At 41.8% G+C, this 22542-nt stretch overlaps 14 non-coding genes across 14 annotated transcripts; all 14 read left to right on the forward strand.

Annotated features, from left to right (window-relative positions):
* The first annotated feature begins 278 nt into the window (after positions 1-278).
* TRNAP-UGG (transfer RNA proline (anticodon UGG)) lies at positions 279-350 on the forward strand. Its single transcript has one exon. It is a non-coding gene; the product is annotated as a tRNA-Pro (tRNA).
* A 272-nt stretch (positions 351-622) lies between these two features.
* TRNAV-CAC (transfer RNA valine (anticodon CAC)) lies at positions 623-695 on the forward strand. Its single transcript has one exon. It is a non-coding gene; the product is annotated as a tRNA-Val (tRNA).
* A 2324-nt stretch (positions 696-3019) lies between these two features.
* On the forward strand, positions 3020-3092 carry TRNAV-CAC (transfer RNA valine (anticodon CAC)). The gene has a single exon. It is a non-coding gene; the product is annotated as a tRNA-Val (tRNA).
* A 2314-nt stretch (positions 3093-5406) lies between these two features.
* TRNAV-CAC (transfer RNA valine (anticodon CAC)) lies at positions 5407-5479 on the forward strand. The gene has a single exon. It is a non-coding gene; the product is annotated as a tRNA-Val (tRNA).
* A 2324-nt stretch (positions 5480-7803) lies between these two features.
* On the forward strand, positions 7804-7876 carry TRNAV-CAC (transfer RNA valine (anticodon CAC)). Its single transcript has one exon. It is a non-coding gene; the product is annotated as a tRNA-Val (tRNA).
* Positions 7877-9856: 1980 nt separating this feature from the next.
* On the forward strand, positions 9857-9928 carry TRNAP-UGG (transfer RNA proline (anticodon UGG)). The gene has a single exon. It is a non-coding gene; the product is annotated as a tRNA-Pro (tRNA).
* A 272-nt stretch (positions 9929-10200) lies between these two features.
* Positions 10201-10273, forward strand: TRNAV-CAC (transfer RNA valine (anticodon CAC)). The gene has a single exon. It is a non-coding gene; the product is annotated as a tRNA-Val (tRNA).
* A 2324-nt stretch (positions 10274-12597) lies between these two features.
* Positions 12598-12670, forward strand: TRNAV-CAC (transfer RNA valine (anticodon CAC)). Its single transcript has one exon. It is a non-coding gene; the product is annotated as a tRNA-Val (tRNA).
* Positions 12671-14650: 1980 nt separating this feature from the next.
* TRNAP-UGG (transfer RNA proline (anticodon UGG)) lies at positions 14651-14722 on the forward strand. The gene has a single exon. It is a non-coding gene; the product is annotated as a tRNA-Pro (tRNA).
* Positions 14723-14994: 272 nt separating this feature from the next.
* Positions 14995-15067, forward strand: TRNAV-CAC (transfer RNA valine (anticodon CAC)). Its single transcript has one exon. It is a non-coding gene; the product is annotated as a tRNA-Val (tRNA).
* Positions 15068-17047: 1980 nt separating this feature from the next.
* On the forward strand, positions 17048-17119 carry TRNAP-UGG (transfer RNA proline (anticodon UGG)). Its single transcript has one exon. It is a non-coding gene; the product is annotated as a tRNA-Pro (tRNA).
* Positions 17120-17391: 272 nt separating this feature from the next.
* TRNAV-CAC (transfer RNA valine (anticodon CAC)) lies at positions 17392-17464 on the forward strand. Its single transcript has one exon. It is a non-coding gene; the product is annotated as a tRNA-Val (tRNA).
* Positions 17465-19788: 2324 nt separating this feature from the next.
* Positions 19789-19861, forward strand: TRNAV-CAC (transfer RNA valine (anticodon CAC)). Its single transcript has one exon. It is a non-coding gene; the product is annotated as a tRNA-Val (tRNA).
* Positions 19862-22185: 2324 nt separating this feature from the next.
* On the forward strand, positions 22186-22258 carry TRNAV-CAC (transfer RNA valine (anticodon CAC)). Its single transcript has one exon. It is a non-coding gene; the product is annotated as a tRNA-Val (tRNA).
* Positions 22259-22542: the final 284 nt, after the last annotated feature.

The following is a 22542-nucleotide window of genomic DNA, read 5'->3' on the forward strand; positions in this document are numbered from 1 at the left end:
GTTTCTTATGTTGTTATGAACAACTTGTTACTCTTTCTCATTAAGCTTCAGCCACTGAAGAAATATATAAATAAGGGCTGACTTCCTGTAAGACGTGTCCAAAGCTGGGACGGAATAAAAGGAGACACTTGTAAATGATAGTGCTATCGTTTGAGAAAGGGTAAGTTGAGACTGACTTTCATGCGTATTCACAGACCAAGCATCATAAAGATACCAGCATGATCTTCATTGCGGGCTTAGAGCCGGTATTAGCTTTTGAGAGGTAAGAGGATTTTGAGGGCTCGTTGGTCTAGGGGTATGATTCTCGCTTTGGGTGCGAGAGGTCCCGGGTTCAAATCCCGGACGAGCCCTTTTCTTGGTACTCTTTTCAAGTTGTTTTGAAGTTTGCGTTTCAAAACCAACATCAATTTTTTCTTTGCAGTAGTGGATAATTCTTTGCTAGAGTCTCATGCTTCAGCCCTGCCCAGTCTGAGCTAATACCAAACATCTGGTCTTGCATGGCATGTACGAGCGTTCAGCTAGGGATGTCGGGCAGGTTGCATGAAAGAAATCTAAAGCCAGAGGCCCATGGAATAGCCAGTTCGGAGCAGTTTCATTACAGAAAAATCAACTGTAGGTATCTGTTTCTGTAGTGTAGTGGTTATCACGTTCGCCTCACACGCGAAAGGTCCCCGGTTCGAAACCGGGCAGAAACAGTTGTTATATTGTGTTGGCTACAATGTTGATAGGTGCCGTTTTGCCATGGAATTGTCCATGCCCTGAAGATTATTTCATGCAATCTCGTTCCAAGAAAGGGAATTCTCTCAAAACACTAAAGTAATCGGCGTGTGGATGTATCTGTTGGTTCTCAGACCTTGCTTTCAAAAGAGCCCTGCAATCGGTTCACTGCTCACCTAGAACAAGCATTAACATGGAGAATTGTTGGCACCAACAGGAATCTTATTTTAGTGGAGTGTTTCTGGCTTTGAGTGCAGAGGCCCTCGGCTCAATTCCAAGATGATCCTTCTCAGGGTGATGATACAAATGCATTGTCACCTTTACGTTTAATGTCAGAATCATTTATTTCCAGTTGGTGGTGTAAGAATGTTTGCAACAGTATGGCGATTTTTCCTAGCCATGCATGAATGAAAGCATATCACTCGCCTTTAGGTGTTTTTCTAATACATTGATATTTGCATCTTCCTTCCTAGCCTGCATGTTTGACTATCTTACAGGCTGCATGTAATAAGTATCACATCAGGGCCCTTCTTCTACTCAATTCACAACTGTTCTATCACGACATAGATAAGAAAGCTGCATCTGCTTTTGTTGTGTAGTGGTAATCAGGTTTACCTGACGTGTGAAAGCCCCATGCTTTGAAAGTACACAGTAACAAAGAAACCGATGACTTTTATAAAAAGGTGTCATGTGTGTCTCTTACTTTGCACAAAAAGTGCCAGAGATGACTTCATTTGCAGTCACTTGAAAAGTAGGGATTCTCCAATAAATGGTAAATGGTTGAAACAAATCTGAAGAAATGCATGACATACCTGTGTGTGTGTGTGTATGCATGTATGTATATATAGGGAGAGAGAGAGCGTCAATATAAACAGACTTTATTTCAATCAAGCTGTCTTTTCTATCCTTCAGGAGCAGAATGTTCTGATCATCAGCGCTCCAGAATGTAGTGTTTTCTTGGCAAGCATCACATATTGTGATGTGTTAGCTAAAAGTTCCATATCCTAGAGACTGATATATTCCTCTGTACTTGTACCTTGGGGATTCATCAAAACCTGGCATCATAAGCAGCTTTCTACTGCCACAGACTGGACAGCGAAACAATTTAAAATATCCCAGAAAAAGAAAATAAGCATGCTTAATCAGAGCTTTCTGGACAGGAAGGACATTTGAGCAAGTGAGGAATAAGCACTGCTTTTGTTAATTTGCATAGGCAGAATAGAGACTTCTGGGAAAAGGCCGAAATTACAGTCACAGAAAATGGCTGCATCTATAGAGAACGCTAAGAAGTGTTGGCAGCTTTTCCTCTGACCCTGGCCACTTTTACAAGCAATCCTATGATAGTCAGCAGGACCCACCCTAAAAAGGAAGGGGCATCCACTTGGACCCTTTCCACCTTTTCTAAATCTCACCTGATCGAGCCTGATTGAGCACTGATTGAGCAGATAAGCACATGTCATTCTCATTTCAGAAAGGTATTGGTTAGCTTGCTGCTAGCAGCTCAGTTATGTTATGATGTTAGAGGCTATGCAAGGAATGCTTTAGTCCAGCGATATGCAGTTTTTAATGCGCCTTGCATTCAGCAGGAAGATCTTTAGCTTGAATCTGTGGCCTAGGTATTCACCTTGGTATTTCTTTTGGCACAAAGTGAAGGAGTATTTAAGAGAAAATGCACAATGTGTTTCTTATGTTGTTATGAACAACTTGTTACTCTTTCTCATTAAGCTTCAGCCACTGAAGAAATATATAAATAAGGGCTGACTTCCTGTAAGACGTGTCCAAAGCTGGGACGGAATAAAAGGAGACACTTGTAAATGATAGTGCTATCGTTTGAGAAAGGGTAAGTTGAGACTGACTTTCATGCGTATTCACAGACCAAGCATCATAAAGATACCAGCATGATCTTCATTGCGGGCTTAGAGCCGGTATTAGCTTTTGAGAGGTAAGAGGATTTTGAGGGCTCGTTGGTCTAGGGGTATGATTCTCGCTTTGGGTGCGAGAGGTCCCGGGTTCAAATCCCAGAAGAGCCCTTTTCTTGGTACTCTTTTCAAGTTGTTTTGAAGTTTGCGTTTCAAAACCAACATCAATTTTTTCTTTGCAGTAGTGGATAATTCTTTGCTAGAGTCTCATGCTTCAGCCCTGCCCAGTCTGAGCTAATACCAAACATCTGGTCTTGCATGGCATGTACGAGCGTTCAGCTAGGGATGTCGGGCAGGTTGCATGAAAGAAATCTAAAGCCAGAGGCCCATGGAATAGCCAGTTCGGAGCAGTTTCATTACAGAAAAATCAACTGTAGGTATCTGTTTCTGTAGTGTAGTGGTTATCACGTTCGCCTCACACGCGAAAGGTCCCCGGTTCGAAACCGGGCAGAAACAGTTGTTATATTGTGTTGGCTACAATGTTGATAGGTGCCGTTTTGCCATGGAATTGTCCAAGCCCTGAAGATTATTTCATGCAATCTCGTTCCAAGAAAGGGAATTCTCTCAAAACACTAAAGTAATCGGCGTGTGGATGTATCTGTTGGTTCTCAGACCTTGCTTTCAAAAGAGCCCTGCAATCGGTTCACTGCTCACCTAGAACAAGCATTAACATGGAGAATTGTTGGCACCAACAGGAATCTTATTTTAGTGGAGTGTTTCTGGCTTTGAGTGCAGAGGCCCTCGGCTCAATTCCAAGATGATCCTTCTCAGGGTGATGATACAAATGCATTGTCACCTTTACGTTTAATGTCAGAATCATTTATTTCCAGTTGGTGGTGTAAGAATGTTTGCAACAGTATGGCGATTTTTCCTAGCCATGCATGAATGAAAGCATATCACTCGCCTTTAGGTGTTTTTCTAATACATTGATATTTGCATCTTCCTTCCTAGCCTGCATGTTTGACTATCTTACAGGCTGCATGTAATAAGTATCACATCAGGGCCCTTCTTCTACTCAATTCACAACTGTTCTATCACGACATAGATAAGAAAGCTGCATCTGCTTTTGTTGTGTAGTGGTAATCAGGTTTACCTGACGTGTGAAAGCCCCATGCTTTGAAAGTACACAGTAACAAAGAAACCGATGACTTTTATAAAAAGGTGTCATGTGTGTCTCTTACTTTGCACAAAAAGTGCCAGAGATGACTTCATTTGCAGTCACTTGAAAAGTAGGGATTCTCCAATAAATGGTAAATGGTTGAAACAAATCTGAAGAAATGCATGACATACCTGTGTGTGTGTGTGTATGCATGTATGTATATATAGGGAGAGAGAGAGCGTCAATATAAACAGACTTTATTTCAATCAAGCTGTCTTTTCTATCCTTCAGGAGCAGAATGTTCTGATCATCAGCGCTCCAGAATGTAGTGTTTTCTTGGCAAGCATCACATATTGTGATGTGTTAGCTAAAAGTTCCATATCCTAGAGACTGATATATTCCTCTGTACTTGTACCTTGGGGATTCATCAAAACCTGGCATCATAAGCAGCTTTCTACTGCCACAGACTGGACAGCGAAACAATTTAAAATATCCCAGAAAAAGAAAATAAGCATGCTTAATCAGAGCTTTCTGGACAGGAAGGACATTTGAGCAAGTGAGGAATAAGCACTGCTTTTGTTAATTTGCATAGGCAGAATAGAGACTTCTGGGAAAAGGCCGAAATTACAGTCACAGAAAATGGCTGCATCTATAGAGAACGCTAAGAAGTGTTGGCAGCTTTTCCTCTGACCCTGGCCACTTTTACAAGCAATCCTATGATAGTCAGCAGGACCCACCCTAAAAAGGAAGGGGCATCCACTTGGACCCTTTCCACCTTTTCTAAATCTCGCCTGATTGAGCACTGATTGAGCAGATAAGCACATGTCATTCTCATTTCAGAAAGGTATTGGTTAGCTTGCTGCTAGCAGCTCAGTTATGTTATGATGTTAGAGGCTATGCAAGGAATGCTTTAGTCCAGCGATATGCAGTTTTTATTGCGCCTTGCATTCAGCAGGAAGATCTTTAGCTTGAATCTGTGGCCTAGGTATTCACCTTGGTATTTCTTTTGGCACAAAGTGAAGGAGTATTTGAGAGAAAATGCACAATGTGTTTCTTATGTTGTTATGAACAACTTGTTACTCTTTCTCATTAAGCTTCAGCCACTGAAGAAATATATAAATAAGGGCTGACTTCCTGTAAGACGTGTCCAAAGCTGGGACGGAATAAAAGGAGACACTTGTAAATGATAGTGCTATCGTTTGAGAAAGGGTAAGTTGAGACTGACTTTCATGCGTATTCACAGACCAAGCATCATAAAGATACCAGCATGATCTTCATTGCGGGCTTAGAGCCGGTATTAGCTTTTGAGAGGTAAGAGGATTTTGAGGGCTCGTTGGTCTAGGGGTATGATTCTTGCTTTGGGTGCGAGAGGTCCCGGGTTCAAATCCCGGACGAGCCCTTTTCTTGGTACTCTTTTCAAGTTGTTTTGAAGTTTGCGTTTCAAAACCAACATCAATTTTTTCTTTGCAGTAGTGGATAATTCTTTGCTAGAGTCTCATGCTTCAGCCCTGCCCAGTCTGAGCTAATACCAAACATCTGGTCTTGCATGGCATGTACGAGCGTTCAGCTAGGGATGTCGGGCAGGTTGCATGAAAGAAATCTAAAGCCAGAGGCCCATGGAATAGCCAGTTCGGAGCAGTTTCATTACAGAAAAATCAACTGTATGTATCTGTTTCTGTAGTGTAGTGGTTATCACGTTCGCCTCACACGCGAAAGGTCCCCGGTTCGAAACCGGGCAGAAACAGTTGTTATATTGTGTTGGCTACAATGTTGATAGGTGCCGTTTTGCCATGGAATTGTCCAAGCCCTGAAGATTATTTCATGCAATCTCGTTCCAAGAAAGGGAATTCTCTCAAAACACTAAAGTAATCGGCGTGTGGATGTATCTGTTGGTTCTCAGACCTTGCTTTCAAAAGAGCCCTGCAATCGGTTCACTGCTCACCTAGAACAAGCATTAACATGGAGAATTGTTGGCACCAACAGGAATCTTATTTTAGTGGAGTGTTTCTGGCTTTGAGTGCAGAGGCCCTCGGCTCAATTCCAAGATGATCCTTCTCAGGGTGATGATACAAATGCATTGTCACCTTTACGTTTAATGTCAGAATCATTTATTTCCAGTTGGTGGTGTAAGAATGTTTGCAACAGTATGGCGATTTTTCCTAGCCATGCATGAATGAAAGCATATCACTCGCCTTTAGGTGTTTTTCTAATACATTGATATTTGCATCTTCCTTCCTAGCCTGCATGTTTGACTATCTTACAGGCTGCATGTAATAAGTATCACATCAGGGCCCTTCTTCTACTCAATTCACAACTGTTCTATCACGACATAGATAAGAAAGCTGCATCTGCTTTTGTTGTGTAGTGGTAATCAGGTTTACCTGACGTGTGAAAGCCCCATGCTTTGAAAGTACACAGTAACAAAGAAACCGATGACTTTTATAAAAAGGTGTCATGTGTGTCTCTTACTTTGCACAAAAAGTGCCAGAGATGACTTCATTTGCAGTCACTTGAAAAGTAGGGATTCTCCAATAAATGGTAAATGGTTGAAACAAATCTGAAGAAATGCATGACATACCTGTGTGTGTGTGTGTATGCATGTATGTATATATAGGGAGAGAGAGAGCGTCAATATAAACAGACTTTATTTCAATCAAGCTGTCTTTTCTATCCTTCAGGAGCAGAATGTTCTGATCATCAGCGCTCCAGAATGTAGTGTTTTCTTGGCAAGCATCACATATTGTGATGTGTTAGCTAAAAGTTCCATATCCTAGAGACTGATATATTCCTCTGTACTTGTACCTTGGGGATTCATCAAAACCTGGCATCATAAGCAGCTTTCTACTGCCACAGACTGGACAGCGAAACAATTTAAAATATCCCAGAAAAAGAAAATAAGCATGCTTAATCAGAGCTTTCTGGACAGGAAGGACATTTGAGCAAGTGAGGAATAAGCACTGCTTTTGTTAATTTGCATAGGCAGAATAGAGACTTCTGGGAAAAGGCCGAAATTACAGTCACAGAAAATGGCTGCATCTATAGAGAACGCTAAGAAGTGTTGGCAGCTTTTCCTCTGACCCTGGCCACTTTTACAAGCAATCCTATGATAGTCAGCAGGACCCACCCTAAAAAGGAAGGGGCATCCACTTGGACCCTTTCCACCTTTTCTAAATCTCGCCTGATTGAGCCTGATTGAGCACTGATTGAGCAGATAAGCACATGTCATTCTCATTTCAGAAAGGTATTGGTTAGCTTGCTGCTAGCAGCTCAGTTATGTTATGATGTTAGAGGCTATGCAAGGAATGCTTTAGTCCAGCGATATGCAGTTTTTATTGCGCCTTGCATTCAGCAGGAAGATCTTTAGCTTGAATCTGTGGCCTAGGTATTCACCTTGGTATTTCTTTTGGCACAAAGTGAAGGAGTATTTAAGAGAAAATGCACAATGTGTTTCTTATGTTGTTATGAACAACTTGTTACTCTTTCTCATTAAGCTTCAGCCACTGAAGAAATATATAAATAAGGGCTGACTTCCTGTAAGACGTGTCCAAAGCTGGGACGGAATAAAAGGAGACACTTGTAAATGATAGTGCTATCGTTTGAGAAAGGGTAAGTTGAGACTGACTTTCATGCGTATTCACAGACCAAGCATCATAAAGATACCAGCATGATCTTCATTGCGGGCTTAGAGCCGGTATTAGCTTTTGAGAGGTAAGAGGATTTTGAGGGCTCGTTGGTCGAGGGGTATGATTCTCGCTTTGGGTGCGAGAGGTCCCGGGTTCAAATCCCGGACGAGCCCTTTTCTTGGTACTCTTTTCAAGTTGTTTTGAAGTTTGCGTTTCAAAACCAACATCAATTTTTTCTTTGCAGTAGTGGATAATTCTTTGCTAGAGTCTCATGCTTCAGCCCTGCCCAGTCTGAGCTAATACCAAACATCTGGTCTTGCATGGCATGTACGAGCGTTCAGCTAGGGATGTCGGGCAGGTTGCATGAAAGAAATCTAAAGCCAGAGGCCCATGGAATAGCCAGTTCGGAGCAGTTTCATTACAGAAAAATCAACTGTAGGTATCTGTTTCTGTAGTGTAGTGGTTATCACGTTCGCCTCACACGCGAAAGGTCCCCGGTTCGAAACCGGGCAGAAACAGTTGTTATATTGTGTTGGCTACAATGTTGATAGGTGCCGTTTTGCCATGGAATTGTCCAAGCCCTGAAGATTATTTCATGCAATCTCGTTCCAAGAAAGGGAATTCTCTCAAAACACTAAAGTAATCGGCGTGTGGATGTATCTGTTGGTTCTCAGACCTTGCTTTCAAAAGAGCCCTGCAATCGGTTCACTGCTCACCTAGAACAAGCATTAACATGGAGAATTGTTGGCACCAACAGGAATCTTATTTTAGTGGAGTGTTTCTGGCTTTGAGTGCAGAGGCCCTCGGCTCAATTCCAAGATGATCCTTCTCAGGGTGATGATACAAATGCATTGTCACCTTTACGTTTAATGTCAGAATCATTTATTTCCAGTTGGTGGTGTAAGAATGTTTGCAACAGTATGGCGATTTTTCCTAGCCATGCATGAATGAAAGCATATCACTCGCCTTTAGGTGTTTTTCTAATACATTGATATTTGCATCTTCCTTCCTAGCCTGCATGTTTGACTATCTTACAGGCTGCATGTAATAAGTATCACATCAGGGCCCTTCTTCTACTCAATTCACAACTGTTCTATCACGACATAGATAAGAAAGCTGCATCTGCTTTTGTTGTGTAGTGGTAATCAGGTTTACCTGACGTGTGAAAGCCCCATGCTTTGAAAGTACACAGTAACAAAGAAACCGATGACTTTTATAAAAAGGTGTCATGTGTGTCTCTTACTTTGCACAAAAAGTGCCAGAGATGACTTCATTTGCAGTCACTTGAAAAGTAGGGATTCTCCAATAAATGGTAAATGGTTGAAACAAATCTGAAGAAATGCATGACATACCTGTGTGTGTGTGTGTATGCATGTATGTATATATAGGGAGAGAGAGAGCGTCAATATAAACAGACTTTATTTCAATCAAGCTGTCTTTTCTATCCTTCAGGAGCAGAATGTTCTGATCATCAGCGCTCCAGAATGTAGTGTTTTCTTGGCAAGCATCACATATTGTGATGTGTTAGCTAAAAGTTCCATATCCTAGAGACTGATATATTCCTCTGTACTTGTACCTTGGGGATTCATCAAAACCTGGCATCATAAGCAGCTTTCTACTGCCACAGACTGGACAGCGAAACAATTTAAAATATCCCAGAAAAAGAAAATAAGCATGCTTAATCAGAGCTTTCTGGACAGGAAGGACATTTGAGCAAGTGAGGAATAAGCACTGCTTTTGTTAATTTGCATAGGCAGAATAGAGACTTCTGGGAAAAGGCCGAAATTACAGTCACAGAAAATGGCTGCATCTATAGAGAACGCTAAGAAGTGTTGGCAGCTTTTCCTCTGACCCTGGCCACTTTTACAAGCAATCCTATGATAGTCAGCAGGACCCACCCTAAAAAGGAAGGGGCATCCACTTGGACCCTTTCCACCTTTTCTAAATCTCGCCTGATCGAGCCTGATTGAGCACTGATTGAGCAGATAAGCACATGTCATTCTCATTTCAGAAAGGTATTGGTTAGCTTGCTGCTAGCAGCTCAGTTATGTTATGATGTTAGAGGCTATGCAAGGAATGCTTTAGTCCAGCGATATGCAGTTTTTATTGCGCCTTGCATTCAGCAGGAAGATCTTTAGCTTGAATCTGTGGCCTAGGTATTCACCTTGGTATTTCTTTTGGCACAAAGTGAAGGAGTATTTGAGAGAAAATGCACAATGTGTTTCTTATGTTGTTATGAACAACTTGTTACTCTTTCTCATTAAGCTTCAGCCACTGAAGAAATATATAAATAAGGGCTGACTTCCTGTAAGACGTGTCCAAAGCTGGGACGGAATAAAAGGAGACACTTGTAAATGATAGTGCTATCGTTTGAGAAAGGGTAAGTTGAGACTGACTTTCATGCGTATTCACAGACCAAGCATCATAAAGATACCAGCATGATCTTCATTGCGGGCTTAGAGCCGGTATTAGCTTTTGAGAGGTAAGAGGATTTTGAGGGCTCGTTGGTCTAGGGGTATGATTCTCGCTTTGGGTGCGAGAGGTCCCGGGTTCAAATCCCGGACGAGCCCTTTTCTTGGTACTCTTTTCAAGTTGTTTTGAAGTTTGCGTTTCAAAACCAACATCAATTTTTTCTTTGCAGTAGTGGATAATTCTTTGCTAGAGTCTCATGCTTCAGCCCTGCCCAGTCTGAGCTAATACCAAACATCTGGTCTTGCATGGCATGTACGAGCGTTCAGCTAGGGATGTCGGGCAGGTTGCATGAAAGAAATCTAAAGCCAGAGGCCCATGGAATAGCCAGTTCGGAGCAGTTTCATTACAGAAAAATCAACTGTAGGTATCTGTTTCTGTAGTGTAGTGGTTATCACGTTCGCCTCACACGCGAAAGGTCCCCGGTTCGAAACCGGGCAGAAACAGTTGTTATATTGTGTTGGCTACAATGTTGATAGGTGCAGTTTTGCCATGGAATTGTCCAAGCCCTGAAGATTATTTCATGCAATCTCGTTCCAAGAAAGGGAATTCTCTCAAAACACTAAAGTAATCGGCGTGTGGATGTATCTGTTGGTTCTCAGACCTTGCTTTCAAAAGAGCCCTGCAATCGGTTCACTGCTCACCTAGAACAAGCATTAACATGGAGAATTGTTGGCACCAACAGGAATCTTATTTTAGTGGAGTGTTTCTGGCTTTGAGTGCAGAGGCCCTCGGCTCAATTCCAAGATGATCCTTCTCAGGGTGATGATACAAATGCATTGTCACCTTTACGTTTAATGTCAGAATCATTTATTTCCAGTTGGTGGTGTAAGAATGTTTGCAACAGTATGGCGATTTTTCCTAGCCATGCATGAATGAAAGCATATCACTCGCCTTTAGGTGTTTTTCTAATACATTGATATTTGCATCTTCCTTCCTAGCCTGCATGTTTGACTATCTTACAGGCTGCATGTAATAAGTATCACATCAGGGCCCTTCTTCTACTCAATTCACAACTGTTCTATCACGACATAGATAAGAAAGCTGCATCTGCTTTTGTTGTGTAGTGGTAATCAGGTTTACCTGACGTGTGAAAGCCCCATGCTTTGAAAGTACACAGTAACAAAGAAACCGATGACTTTTATAAAAAGGTGTCATGTGTGTCTCTTACTTTGCACAAAAAGTGCCAGAGATGACTTCATTTGCAGTCACTTGAAAAGTAGGGATTCTCCAATAAATGGTAAATGGTTGAAACAAATCTGAAGAAATGCATGACATACCTGTGTGTGTGTGTGTATGCATGTATGTATATATAGGGAGAGAGAGAGCGTCAATATAAACAGACTTTATTTCAATCAAGCTGTCTTTTCTATCCTTCAGGAGCAGAATGTTCTGATCATCAGCGCTCCAGAATGTAGTGTTTTCTTGGCAAGCATCACATATTGTGATGTGTTAGCTAAAAGTTCCATATCCTAGAGACTGATATATTCCTCTGTACTTGTACCTTGGGGATTCATCAAAACCTGGCATCATAAGCAGCTTTCTACTGCCACAGACTGGACAGCGAAACAATTTAAAATATCCCAGAAAAAGAAAATAAGCATGCTTAATCAGAGCTTTCTGGACAGGAAGGACATTTGAGCAAGTGAGGAATAAGCACTGCTTTTGTTAATTTGCATAGGCAGAATAGAGACTTCTGGGAAAAGGCCGAAATTACAGTCACAGAAAATGGCTGCATCTATAGAGAACGCTAAGAAGTGTTGGCAGCTTTTCCTCTGACCCTGGCCACTTTTACAAGCAATCCTATGATAGTCAGCAGGACCCACCCTAAAAAGGAAGGGGCATCCACTTGGACCCTTTCCACCTTTTCTAAATCTCGCCTGATCGAGCCTGATTGAGCACTGATTGAGCAGATAAGCACATGTCATTCTCATTTCAGAAAGGTATTGGTTAGCTTGCTGCTAGCAGCTCAGTTATGTTATGATGTTAGAGGCTATGCAAGGAATGCTTTAGTCCAGCGATATGCAGTTTTTAATGCGCCTTGCATTCAGCAGGAAGATCTTTAGCTTGAATCTGTGGCCTAGGTATTCACCTTGGTATTTCTTTTGGCACAAAGTGAAGGAGTATTTAAGAGAAAATGCACAATGTGTTTCTTATGTTGTTATGAACAACTTGTTACTCTTTCTCATTAAGCTTCAGCCACTGAAGAAATATATAAATAAGGGCTGACTTCCTGTAAGACGTGTCCAAAGCTGGGACGGAATAAAAGGAGACACTTGTAAATGATAGTGCTATCGTTTGAGAAAGGGTAAGTTGAGACTGACTTTCATGCGTATTCACAGACCAAGCATCATAAAGATACCAGCATGATCTTCATTGCGGGCTTAGAGCCGGTATTAGCTTTTGAGAGGTAAGAGGATTTTGAGGGCTCGTTGGTCGAGGGGTATGATTCTCGCTTTGGGTGCGAGAGGTCCCGGGTTCAAATCCCGGACGAGCCCTTTTCTTGGTACTCTTTTCAAGTTGTTTTGAAGTTTGCGTTTCAAAACCAACATCAATTTTTTCTTTGCAGTAGTGGATAATTCTTTGCTAGAGTCTCATGCTTCAGCCCTGCCCAGTCTGAGCTAATACCAAACATCTGGTCTTGCATGGCATGTACGAGCGTTCAGCTAGGGATGTCGGGCAGGTTGCATGAAAGAAATCTAAAGCCAGAGGCCCATGGAATAGCCAGTTCGGAGCAGTTTCATTACAGAAAAATCAACTGTAGGTATCTGTTTCTGTAGTGTAGTGGTTATCACGTTCGCCTCACACGCGAAAGGTCCCCGGTTCGAAACCGGGCAGAAACAGTTGTTATATTGTGTTGGCTACAATGTTGATAGGTGCCGTTTTGCCATGGAATTGTCCAAGCCCTGAAGATTATTTCATGCAATCTCGTTCCAAGAAAGGGAATTCTCTCAAAACACTAAAGTAATCGGCGTGTGGATGTATCTGTTGGTTCTCAGACCTTGCTTTCAAAAGAGCCCTGCAATCGGTTCACTGCTCACCTAGAACAAGCATTAACATGGAGAATTGTTGGCACCAACAGGAATCTTATTTTAGTGGAGTGTTTCTGGCTTTGAGTGCAGAGGCCCTCGGCTCAATTCCAAGATGATCCTTCTCAGGGTGATGATACAAATGCATTGTCACCTTTACGTTTAATGTCAGAATCATTTATTTCCAGTTGGTGGTGTAAGAATGTTTGCAACAGTATGGCGATTTTTCCTAGCCATGCATGAATGAAAGCATATCACTCGCCTTTAGGTGTTTTTCTAATACATTGATATTTGCATCTTCCTTCCTAGCCTGCATGTTTGACTATCTTACAGGCTGCATGTAATAAGTATCACATCAGGGCCCTTCTTCTACTCAATTCACAACTGTTCTATCACGACATAGATAAGAAAGCTGCATCTGCTTTTGTTGTGTAGTGGTAATCAGGTTTACCTGACGTGTGAAAGCCCCATGCTTTGAAAGTACACAGTAACAAAGAAACCGATGACTTTTATAAAAAGGTGTCATGTGTGTCTCTTACTTTGCACAAAAAGTGCCAGAGATGACTTCATTTGCAGTCACTTGAAAAGTAGGGATTCTCCAATAAATGGTAAATGGTTGAAACAAATCTGAAGAAATGCATGACATACCTGTGTGTGTGTGTGTATGCATGTATGTATATATAGGGAGAGAGAGAGCGTCAATATAAACAGACTTTATTTCAATCAAGCTGTCTTTTCTATCCTTCAGGAGCAGAATGTTCTGATCATCAGCGCTCCAGAATGTAGTGTTTTCTTGGCAAGCATCACATATTGTGATGTGTTAGCTAAAAGTTCCATATCCTAGAGACTGATATATTCCTCTGTACTTGTACCTTGGGGATTCATCAAAACCTGGCATCATAAGCAGCTTTCTACTGCCACAGACTGGACAGCGAAACAATTTAAAATATCCCAGAAAAAGAAAATAAGCATGCTTAATCAGAGCTTTCTGGACAGGAAGGACATTTGAGCAAGTGAGGAATAAGCACTGCTTTTGTTAATTTGCATAGGCAGAATAGAGACTTCTGGGAAAAGGCCGAAATTACAGTCACAGAAAATGGCTGCATCTATAGAGAACGCTAAGAAGTGTTGGCAGCTTTTCCTCTGACCCTGGCCACTTTTACAAGCAATCCTATGATAGTCAGCAGGACCCACCCTAAAAAGGAAGGGGCATCCACTTGGACCCTTTCCACCTTTTCTAAATCTCGCCTGATCGAGCCTGATTGAGCACTGATTGAGCAGATAAGCACATGTCATTCTCATTTCAGAAAGGTATTGGTTAGCTTGCTGCTAGCAGCTCAGTTATGTTATGATGTTAGAGGCTATGCAAGGAATGCTTTAGTCCAGCGATATGCAGTTTTTAATGCGCCTTGCATTCAGCAGGAAGATCTTTAGCTTGAATCTGTGGCCTAGGTATTCACCTTGGTATTTCTTTTGGCACAAAGTGAAGGAGTATTTAAGAGAAAATGCACAATGTGTTTCTTATGTTGTTATGAACAACTTGTTACTCTTTCTCATTAAGCTTCAGCCACTGAAGAAATATATAAATAAGGGCTGACTTCCTGTAAGACGTGTCCAAAGCTGGGACGGAATAAAAGGAGACACTTGTAAATGATAGTGCTATCGTTTGAGAAAGGGTAAGTTGAGACTGACTTTCATGCGTATTCACAGACCAAGCATCATAAAGATACCAGCATGATCTTCATTGCGGGCTTAGAGCCGGTATTAGCTTTTGAGAGGTAAGAGGATTTTGAGGGCTCGTTGGTCTAGGGGTATGATTCTCGCTTTGGGTGCGAGAGGTCCCGGGTTCAAATCCCGGACGAGCCCTTTTCTTGGTACTCTTTTCAAGTTGTTTTGAAGTTTGCGTTTCAAAACCAACATCAATTTTTTCTTTGCAGTAGTGGATAATTCTTTGCTAGAGTCTCATGCTTCAGCCCTGCCCAGTCTGAGCTAATACCAAACATCTGGTCTTGCATGGCATGTACGAGCGTTCAGCTAGGGATGTCGGGCAGGTTGCATGAAAGAAATCTAAAGCCAGAGGCCCATGGAATAGCCAGTTCGGAGCAGTTTCATTACAGAAAAATCAACTGTAGGTATCTGTTTCTGTAGTGTAGTGGTTATCACGTTCGCCTCACACGCGAAAGGTCCCCGGTTCGAAACCGGGCAGAAACAGTTGTTATATTGTGTTGGCTACAATGTTGATAGGTGCCGTTTTGCCATGGAATTGTCCAAGCCCTGAAGATTATTTCATGCAATCTCGTTCCAAGAAAGGGAATTCTCTCAAAACACTAAAGTAATCGGCGTGTGGATGTATCTGTTGGTTCTCAGACCTTGCTTTCAAAAGAGCCCTGCAATCGGTTCACTGCTCACCTAGAACAAGCATTAACATGGAGAATTGTTGGCACCAACAGGAATCTTATTTTAGTGGAGTGTTTCTGGCTTTGAGTGCAGAGGCCCTCGGCTCAATTCCAAGATGATCCTTCTCAGGGTGATGATACAAATGCATTGTCACCTTTACGTTTAATGTCAGAATCATTTATTTCCAGTTGGTGGTGTAAGAATGTTTGCAACAGTATGGCGATTTTTCCTAGCCATGCATGAATGAAAGCATATCACTCGCCTTTAGGTGTTTTTCTAATACATTGATATTTGCATCTTCCTTCCTAGCCTGCATGTTTGACTATCTTACAGGCTGCATGTAATAAGTATCACATCAGGGCCCTTCTTCTACTCAATTCACAACTGTTCTATCACGACATAGATAAGAAAGCTGCATCTGCTTTTGTTGTGTAGTGGTAATCAGGTTTACCTGACGTGTGAAAGCCCCATGCTTTGAAAGTACACAGTAACAAAGAAACCGATGACTTTTATAAAAAGGTGTCATGTGTGTCTCTTACTTTGCACAAAAAGTGCCAGAGATGACTTCATTTGCAGTCACTTGAAAAGTAGGGATTCTCCAATAAATGGTAAATGGTTGAAACAAATCTGAAGAAATGCATGACATACCTGTGTGTGTGTGTGTATGCATGTATGTATATATAGGGAGAGAGAGAGCGTCAATATAAACAGACTTTATTTCAATCAAGCTGTCTTTTCTATCCTTCAGGAGCAGAATGTTCTGATCATCAGCGCTCCAGAATGTAGTGTTTTCTTGGCAAGCATCACATATTGTGATGTGTTAGCTAAAAGTTCCATATCCTAGAGACTGATATATTCCTCTGTACTTGTACCTTGGGGATTCATCAAAACCTGGCATCATAAGCAGCTTTCTACTGCCACAGACTGGACAGCGAAACAATTTAAAATATCCCAGAAAAAGAAAATAAGCATGCTTAATCAGAGCTTTCTGGACAGGAAGGACATTTGAGCAAGTGAGGAATAAGCACTGCTTTTGTTAATTTGCATAGGCAGAATAGAGACTTCTGGGAAAAGGCCGAAATTACAGTCACAGAAAATGGCTGCATCTATAGAGAACGCTAAGAAGTGTTGGCAGCTTTTCCTCTGACCCTGGCCACTTTTACAAGCAATCCTATGATAGTCAGCAGGACCCACCCTAAAAAGGAAGGGGCATCCACTTGGACCCTTTCCACCTTTTCTAAATCTCGCCTGATCGAGCCTGATTGAGCACTGATTGAGCAGATAAGCACATGTCATTCTCATTTCAGAAAGGTATTGGTTAGCTTGCTGCTAGCAGCTCAGTTATGTTATGATGTTAGAGGCTATGCAAGGAATGCTTTAGTCCAGCGATATGCAGTTTTTATTGCGCCTTGCATTCAGCAGGAAGATCTTTAGCTTGAATCTGTGGCCTAGGTATTCACCTTGGTATTTCTTTTGGCACAAAGTGAAGGAGTATTTAAGAGAAAATGCACAATGTGTTTCTTATGTTGTTATGAACAACTTGTTACTCTTTCTCATTAAGCTTCAGCCACTGAAGAAATATATAAATAAGGGCTGACTTCCTGTAAGACGTGTCCAAAGCTGGGACGGAATAAAAGGAGACACTTGTAAATGATAGTGCTATCGTTTGAGAAAGGGTAAGTTGAGACTGACTTTCATGCGTATTCACAGACCAAGCATCATAAAGATACCAGCATGATCTTCATTGCGGGCTTAGAGCCGGTATTAGCTTTTGAGAGGTAAGAGGATTTTGAGGGCTCGTTGGTCTAGGGGTATGATTCTCGCTTTGGGTGCGAGAGGTCCCGGGTTCAAATCCCGGACGAGCCCTTTTCTTGGTACTCTTTTCAAGTTCTTTTGAAGTTTGCGTTTCAAAACCAACATCAATTTTTTCTTTGCAGTAGTGGATAATTCTTTGCTAGAGTCTCATGCTTCAGCCCTGCCCAGTCTGAGCTAATACCAAACATCTGGTCTTGCATGGCATGTACGAGCGTTCAGCTAGGGATGTCGGGCAGGTTGCATGAAAGAAATCTAAAGCCAGAGGCCCATGGAATAGCCAGTTCGGAGCAGTTTCATTACAGAAAAATCAACTGTAGGTATCTGTTTCTGTAGTGTAGTGGTTATCACGTTCGCCTCACACGCGAAAGGTCCCCGGTTCGAAACCGGGCAGAAACAGTTGTTATATTGTGTTGGCTACAATGTTGATAGGTGCCGTTTTGCCATGGAATTGTCCATGCCCTGAAGATTATTTCATGCAATCTCGTTCCAAGAAAGGGAATTCTCTCAAAACACTAAAGTAATCGGCGTGTGGATGTATCTGTTGGTTCTCAGACCTTGCTTTCAAAAGAGCCCTGCAATCGGTTCACTGCTCACCTAGAACAAGCATTAACATGGAGAATTGTTGGCACCAACAGGAATCTTATTTTAGTGGAGTGTTTCTGGCTTTGAGTGCAGAGGCCCTCGGCTCAATTCCAAGATGATCCTTCTCAGGGTGATGATACAAATGCATTGTCACCTTTACGTTTAATGTCAGAATCATTTATTTCCAGTTGGTGGTGTAAGAATGTTTGCAACAGTATGGCGATTTTTCCTAGCCATGCATGAATGAAAGCATATCACTCGCCTTTAGGTGTTTTTCTAATACATTGATATTTGCATCTTCCTTCCTAGCCTGCATGTTTGACTATCTTACAGGCTGCATGTAATAAGTATCACATCAGGGCCCTTCTTCTACTCAATTCACAACTGTTCTATCACGACATAGATAAGAAAGCTGCATCTGCTTTTGTTGTGTAGTGGTAATCAGGTTTACCTGACGTGTGAAAGCCCCATGCTTTGAAAGTACACAGTAACAAAGAAACCGATGACTTTTATAAAAAGGTGTCATGTGTGTCTCTTACTTTGCACAAAAAGTGCCAGAGATGACTTCATTTGCAGTCACTTGAAAAGTAGGGATTCTCCAATAAATGGTAAATGGTTGAAACAAATCTGAAGAAATGCATGACATACCTGTGTGTGTGTGTGTATGCATGTATGTATATATAGGGAGAGAGAGAGCGTCAATATAAACAGACTTTATTTCAATCAAGCTGTCTTTTCTATCCTTCAGGAGCAGAATGTTCTGATCATCAGCGCTCCAGAATGTAGTGTTTTCTTGGCAAGCATCACATATTGTGATGTGTTAGCTAAAAGTTCCATATCCTAGAGACTGATATATTCCTCTGTACTTGTACCTTGGGGATTCATCAAAACCTGGCATCATAAGCAGCTTTCTACTGCCACAGACTGGACAGCGAAACAATTTAAAATATCCCAGAAAAAGAAAATAAGCATGCTTAATCAGAGCTTTCTGGACAGGAAGGACATTTGAGCAAGTGAGGAATAAGCACTGCTTTTGTTAATTTGCATAGGCAGAATAGAGACTTCTGGGAAAAGGCCGAAATTACAGTCACAGAAAATGGCTGCATCTATAGAGAACGCTAAGAAGTGTTGGCAGCTTTTCCTCTGACCCTGGCCACTTTTACAAGCAATCCTATGATAGTCAGCAGGACCCACCCTAAAAAGGAAGGGGCATCCACTTGGACCCTTTCCACCTTTTCTAAATCTCACCTGATCGAGCCTGATCGAGCACTGATTGAGCAGATAAGCACATGTCATTCTCATTTCAGAAAGGTATTGGTTAGCTTGCTGCTAGCAGCTCAGTTATGTTATGATGTTAGAGGCTATGCAAGGAATGCTTTAGTCCAGCGATATGCAGTTTTTAATGCGCCTTGCATTCAGCAGGAAGATCTTTAGCTTGAATCTGTGGCCTAGGTATTCACCTTGGTATTTCTTTTGGCACAAAGTGAAGGAGTATTTAAGAGAAAATGCACAATGTGTTTCTTATGTTGTTATGAACAACTTGTTACTCTTTCTCATTAAGCTTCAGCCACTGAAGAAATATATAAATAAGGGCTGACTTCCTGTAAGACGTGTCCAAAGCTGGGACGGAATAAAAGGAGACACTTGTAAATGATAGTGCTATCGTTTGAGAAAGGGTAAGTTGAGACTGACTTTCATGCGTATTCACAGACCAAGCATCATAAAGATACCAGCATGATCTTCATTGCGGGCTTAGAGCCGGTATTAGCTTTTGAGAGGTAAGAGGATTTTGAGGGCTCGTTGGTCTAGGGGTATGATTCTCGCTTTGGGTGCGAGAGGTCCCGGGTTCAAATCCCAGACGAGCCCTTTTCTTGGTACTCTTTTCAAGTTGTTTTGAAGTTTGCGTTTCAAAACCAACATCAATTTTTTCTTTGCAGTAGTGGATAATTCTTTGCTAGAGTCTCATGCTTCAGCCCTGCCCAGTCTGAGCTAATACCAAACATCTGGTCTTGCATGGCATGTACGAGCGTTCAGCTAGGGATGTCGGGCAGGTTGCATGAAAGAAATCTAAAGCCAGAGGCCCATGGAATAGCCAGTTCGGAGCAGTTTCATTACAGAAAAATCAACTGTAGGTATCTGTTTCTGTAGTGTAGTGGTTATCACGTTCGCCTCACACGCGAAAGGTCCCCGGTTCGAAACCGGGCAGAAACAGTTGTTATATTGTGTTGGCTACAATGTTGATAGGTGCCGTTTTGCCATGGAATTGTCCAAGCCCTGAAGATTATTTCATGCAATCTCGTTCCAAGAAAGGGAATTCTCTCAAAACACTAAAGTAATCGGCGTGTGGATGTATCTGTTGGTTCTCAGACCTTGCTTTCAAAAGAGCCCTGCAATCGGTTCACTGCTCACCTAGAACAAGCATTAACATGGAGAATTGTTGGCACCAACAGGAATCTTATTTTAGTGGAGTGTTTCTGGCTTTGAGTGCAGAGGCCCTCGGCTCAATTCCAAGATGATCCTTCTCAGGGTGATGATACAAATGCATTGTCACCTTTACGTTTAATGTCAGAATCATTTATTTCCAGTTGGTGGTGTAAGAATGTTTGCAACAGTATGGCGATTTTTCCTAGCCATGCATGAATGAAAGCATATCACTCGCCTTTAGGTGTTTTTCTAATACATTGATATTTGCATCTTCCTTCCTAGCCTGCATGTTTGACTATCTTACAGGCTGCATGTAATAAGTATCACATCAGGGCCCTTCTTCTACTCAATTCACAACTGTTCTATCACGACATAGATAAGAAAGCTGCATCTGCTTTTGTTGTGTAGTGGTAATCAGGTTTACCTGACGTGTGAAAGCCCCATGCTTTGAAAGTACACAGTAACAAAGAAACCGATGACTTTTATAAAAAGGTGTCATGTGTGTCTCTTACTTTGCACAAAAAGTGCCAGAGATGACTTCATTTGCAGTCACTTGAAAAGTAGGGATTCTCCAATAAATGGTAAATGGTTGAAACAAATCTGAAGAAATGCATGACATACCTGTGTGTGTGTGTGTATGCATGTATGTATATATAGGGAGAGAGAGAGCGTCAATATAAACAGACTTTATTTCAATCAAGCTGTCTTTTCTATCCTTCAGGAGCAGAATGTTCTGATCATCAGCGCTCCAGAATGTAGTGTTTTCTTGGCAAGCATCACATATTGTGATGTGTTAGCTAAAAGTTCCATATCCTAGAGACTGATATATTCCTCTGTACTTGTACCTTGGGGATTCATCAAAACCTGGCATCATAAGCAGCTTTCTACTGCCACAGACTGGACAGCGAAACAATTTAAAATATCCCAGAAAAAGAAAATAAGCATGCTTAATCAGAGCTTTCTGGACAGGAAGGACATTTGAGCAAGTGAGGAATAAGCACTGCTTTTGTTAATTTGCATAGGCAGAATAGAGACTTCTGGGAAAAGGCCGAAATTACAGTCACAGAAAATGGCTGCATCTATAGAGAACGCTAAGAAGTGTTGGCAGCTTTTCCTCTGACCCTGGCCACTTTTACAAGCAATCCTATGATAGTCAGCAGGACCCACCCTAAAAAGGAAGGGGCATCCACTTGGACCCTTTCCACCTTTTCTAAATCTCGCCTGATCGAGCCTGATTGAGCACTGATTGAGCAGATAAGCACATGTCATTCTCATTTCAGAAAGGTATTGGTTAGCTTGCTGCTAGCAGCTCAGTTATGTTATGATGTTAGAGGCTATGCAAGGAATGCTTTAGTCCAGCGATATGCAGTTTTTATTGCGCCTTGCATTCAGCAGGAAGATCTTTAGCTTGAATCTGTGGCCTAGGTATTCACCTTGGTATTTCTTTTGGCACAAAGTGAAGGAGTATTTAAGAGAAAATGCACAATGTGTTTCTTATGTTGTTATGAACAACTTGTTACTCTTTCTCATTAAGCTTCAGCCACTGAAGAAATATATAAATAAGGGCTGACTTCCTGTAAGACGTGTCCAAAGCTGGGACGGAATAAAAGGAGACACTTGTAAATGATAGTGCTATCGTTTGAGAAAGGGTAAGTTGAGACTGACTTTCATGCGTATTCACAGACCAAGCATCATAAAGATACCAGCATGATCTTCATTGCGGGCTTAGAGCCGGTATTAGCTTTTGAGAGGTAAGAGGATTTTGAGGGCTCGTTGGTCGAGGGGTATGATTCTCGCTTTGGGTGCGAGAGGTCCCGGGTTCAAATCCCGGACGAGCCCTTTTCTTGGTACTCTTTTCAAGTTGTTTTGAAGTTTGCGTTTCAAAACCAACATCAATTTTTTCTTTGCAGTAGTGGATAATTCTTTGCTAGAGTCTCATGCTTCAGCCCTGCCCAGTCTGAGCTAATACCAAACATCTGGTCTTGCATGGCATGTACGAGCGTTCAGCTAGGGATGTCGGGCAGGTTGCATGAAAGAAATCTAAAGCCAGAGGCCCATGGAATAGCCAGTTCGGAGCAGTTTCATTACAGAAAAATCAACTGTAGGTATCTGTTTCTGTAGTGTAGTGGTTATCACGTTCGCCTCACACGCGAAAGGTCCCCGGTTCGAAACCGGGCAGAAACAGTTGTTATATTGTGTTGGCTACAATGTTGATAGGTGCCGTTTTGCCATGGAATTGTCCAAGCCCTGAAGATTATTTCATGCAATCTCGTTCCAAGAAAGGGAATTCTCTCAAAACACTAAAGTAATCGGCGTGTGGATGTATCTGTTGGTTCTCAGACCTTGCTTTCAAAAGAGCCCTGCAATCGGTTCACTGCTCACCTAGAACAAGCATTAACATGGAGAATTGTTGGCACCAACAGGAATCTTATTTTAGTGGAGTGTTTCTGGCTTTGAGTGCAGAGGCC

The sequence above is a fragment of the Triturus cristatus genome, chromosome 8 (assembly GCF_964204655.1).
Source record: "Triturus cristatus chromosome 8, aTriCri1.1, whole genome shotgun sequence".
NCBI classification, from domain to species: domain Eukaryota; kingdom Metazoa; phylum Chordata; class Amphibia; order Caudata; family Salamandridae; genus Triturus; species Triturus cristatus.